The sequence below is a fragment of the Oreochromis aureus genome, linkage group 1, assembly GCF_013358895.1.
Source record: "Oreochromis aureus strain Israel breed Guangdong linkage group 1, ZZ_aureus, whole genome shotgun sequence".
Classification (NCBI taxonomy): Eukaryota; Metazoa; Chordata; class Actinopteri; order Cichliformes; family Cichlidae; genus Oreochromis; species Oreochromis aureus.
In genome coordinates this window covers 39,932,656-39,936,606 of record NC_052942.1, presented here as the reverse complement: position 1 = coordinate 39,936,606, position 3,951 = coordinate 39,932,656, and the positions used below count along the sequence as shown (strand labels likewise).

The 3,951-nt window shown below is 39.4% G+C and overlaps 1 long non-coding RNA gene across 1 annotated transcript; it reads right to left on the bottom strand.

The window, feature by feature from the left end:
• Positions 1 to 299: 299 nt before the first annotated feature.
• LOC120440782 lies at positions 300 to 3,857 on the bottom strand. Its single transcript, XR_005613506.1, has 5 exons — positions 3,808 to 3,857; positions 3,592 to 3,649; positions 1,738 to 1,849; positions 879 to 1,154; positions 300 to 358 (listed from the first exon to the last, which is right to left on the bottom strand). It is a non-coding gene; the product is annotated as an uncharacterized LOC120440782 (long non-coding RNA).
• Positions 3,858 to 3,951: the final 94 nt, after the last annotated feature.

Sequence of the window (3,951 nt, the reverse complement as noted above, 5' to 3'; positions counted from 1 at the left end):
TGTTGCTGCCTTTCATAGTGTGTAACTTGAAGGCCCTGAGTACTTTCTCCCACACTGAAAACACTGGAACGATAACATTATTTGAACATTACCTAATAAGACTGATTCAGGACAGACAATTAGTTATGTTAAACTTTTCTAGCAGTCCTTCACAAACAGGGAACAGTCTGTCTATTCTCTCCATCTGTCAGCTGCTGCTGGCTCTTCCTCCTCCTCTTCCTCACACACTGCTGAGTTTGTCCTGGTGGATCATCAGGGGTGCAAAGCCTCACAGGTGATGTGCAGCAGTGGGTCCCTCAGTCTGTCCTCACTCTGGACACTTGCAGTTGTCACACATGGAAATCAAATGTGTGATAAGCTGCAGGATTCAAACACAAGTGTAACTTATAAATACATGTTCATACTTTTATTCCACAATCAGAGAGAAAGAAACAGAGAGAGTGTGCAGGACAGACAGACAGGTGACAGTCTCAGGTGTATACACTGCTACAAAACAGCACAAGAGAAGGAGGATTTAGTGTTTGTGTTATTACGAGTGCTAAACAAGAAGAGTTCCCAGATGCTACAGTGGACACATGTGTGACTCCTGTGATTAAAGCATCTTTCTTTCAGCTTAACGAGTGAACCGTCAGCTCGTTCAAACACACGTTAAAGTCCGTTTGGCTCGACACCACCAAACAGAGGCAGCAATATAACATAGCTAACATTAACAGTGCAGTGAATCCTGCTTGTGCCGTGATATTCAGGACTGCAAACCGAGCAGCATCACTGACTTTCAGCTTGTTGTGTTTGTGGATTTATGACTGACTTTAATTATCCATAAAATCATCACATTCTCTGTAAGAAAATCAATGAGTACTAAAAATGTGCACCTTTACCTGTGTGTTTTCTGGAACAGGAACAGGGTGATATCTGTGACCCAACTCCCACAGCTGGTTGGGACTCATGTTGTTTTCTGTTCGCAGTGGATGGTTGTCCCATCCACTGCAAAATGTATTAAAATCATCCTCCAGTCGAGGAAGAAAGATGTAATGGCAGCAAAAGAGGTGTGCAGCATTTGAAATGTCAAGAAGGTCTTCTTCCTCAAGGTTGTGAAGAACATCGTAGTAAAGCATGTAATGGCCACCCAGAGGTCTCTCCACAGTCGCTCTATTCTGAAATAATATATAAAAAATATTTAATTAGGTATGGCCTTTCTTTGGTGTGTATGAGAAATTCCCTGCTTGTTTCTAACCCTACATGAAATGTGTGCATGACAACAGTAATAATACATTATCAGGGCATGTAGGAAGGACCCAGGCATATCACTTAAAAGGTGCCAAAAGGGTTGTAATGATCAGTGGCAATACATGAGATGACAACCAGACCATTAACACAGAATGAACATTCAGGGAAGGAAGTAACAGACTGGAAAAGGTGTGTGAATAACTAAAAATAGGGCAGAGTCCTGAAGGCTCTTTGGGGTTTGTAGGACCTGTCCAATATTTTCTTCCTTGAGGGGTAAATAATGGAAATTGAAAGAAACAACAACAACAACAAAAAACACCTGACACATATCAGACAATATATCCTGCTGGATAGGGCACTGTTCTCTAAAGACATTTTACTATAAAACTTTTTTCATAAAGCTATACCCTTTAAATGTTTATGTATTTTTAAATAATGGAAATAAAGCTGCAACACCTTCCATCTTATGTCAGAAACATTTGAGGTTGACAGTATTTTATGAGAACAAACCTTTGATTGTGCACACTCATTCCTGAAATAAAACTGCCTCTTCCTGTGCCATGAACAGTAAACATCAGCCGTGCAACCTCCACATTTTCCCCATCCGTGGTTGCCACGAACCCTGAAAACAAAGAAAAGTACCCCAAAACATTCGAAGCTTTAAACAAACTTAGATCTGACAATAAAGAACAACATATGCCTTAATCAAAGTGTTTAGAAAAATGTAAAAGAATCCTTAAAATCTTTGACTGCTACTGCTCTAGAAGGCATAAAAAAAAGTCTCATGAATGCACTTTCCAGCATGTGTCAGTATGAAGTTTAACACAGCTGTTAAAACATTTTTCAGGATTTACCGGGTTGGTAACAATTATTTAGATTTATTGAATTTGTAGGAAATTACACAAGTGCCATCTTGTATCATTATGATCTGTGTAAAGAGACAATTTTAAGAATATATTTGCAAAAATACGTTAAAGTTGGAAGTAACTGGCCAATGTTCCAATCTTGAAGATCAGCTGTGCCCATTTGTTGCACATTGTGGGAATGGAGAAGTTGAGGCCCTTGCAGGCTACCCACAATTTTCCCCAAACTGAGCGACCCAGCTAATTCAACACCTTTACCAAGCAGTGCTGTTATGTAATTGGATACAAGGGGTGAGATAGTAATATTTTCCCTCCTTGGTTGTAGCTCCCTGACATTACAAGGGTAATCATTTTATGATGTCGGGTTCAGTGTTACACCAGGATTTCAAATACAGTATCATCATCAATAAGAATTAGTATTATTATTTCAGAATTGTAGGTAACCACTTTTAAATGCCATAGACTACTTATTTGTTTAATTTGATGTATTCTCTCTAGGAGAATGCAGAGGAATATCCTGTTTAACTTATGCTATCTGTTTAAGTTTAGATAGTATTTGTAAAGATATTGACCATATCCTTTTCTGAAAGTGTGGATATAATGGAAGGGGTAAGGTACTGGCATGCCACAACTTTATAGTTGTTAAATTCTGGGTACAAGTATACATGCCCATCTTGTACATGTTTTTTAATATTATTATCATCATCATCATCATCATCATCATCATCATCATCATCATCACCATCCTACCCAATTACATGTTTCTTTTAATCAGGTTATGCTGTTTTAATGACTTTACAGTATAATTTACACTGTATTCCTTCAATTTTCCCTAATTGTATGTTATATTAATCCTATATTTCCGTTTTAATATTTCTAATGTTTGCCTTGTTTTCTTCACTGCCTGGTCTGCCTCTGTCTCGCCTGTATGGATGCATTTACACCTAAATTTCCCCAACAAAGGATGTTTTAATTCACCACTATTTCAGTGAAACACGAGTCACCCATCTTCCTGCTACCGGTCTCGAGTTTTTGTTCACCAAAGCACACACCAACTTCATACTGACGGACATATCACTGCCCTATTCCCGCCTTGTCTGACCGTGTTTTGTGGCTTTGGTTCACTTCACCTCACTCTTCCCCATTCTTGTCATTAAATCAAGCCGTTCTGCAACCATGGCAGCCATTCACTCTATGGCTTTATTCATGGTGTATTTTACCCTTCACCAAATGCCGTTCTCGTTTCCCACATTATATTTGCAGTGTTCGTCTATCTATCAATATCTGCGGAGTATGGTTTTGTACCGAGTATCCTATTTTGTAGAGCACAGCATGTAAAGGTTAGCTCGGTTAGCAGGATGCTAGCATGTAGCGCTTAGTGAGACACGCCTCAGACGAGTTGAGCAAAGACCCCGTCTGTGTACTTTATACGTGACCAACGGATTTAAATAAAATTAACGTTTCAAAAGACAAACTTGAAGATAAAACACAATATACTTACCGGAGAACCGCCAGGGTTTGCCGCTGCCATCTTGCCACTCCTAAATTCAAAACTGCCTCTGCAGACAGGCAGGGAGGCGCGAAATGTTCGTTGAGTTAGTCAAATGTTTTCCTCAGTTCGAGTAGATGATAAAATAAAAGAAAAATGAATGGGATTTTAAGTAGGACTAGGCGTTCTGTAATGATCTCTATTTAGGAGAAAAACTTAATCACTCACCTCTAATCAGCTCTCTTTTCAGGAGACACACTGCTGGCTAACGGTGTCATGTGATCAAACAGCGTAATTTAATTGGCTGAGAGCCGCTCGACTCGATCTAGTGCTGATTGCTCTGGCTTGGGTCATTTAAGTTCAACACTTTTG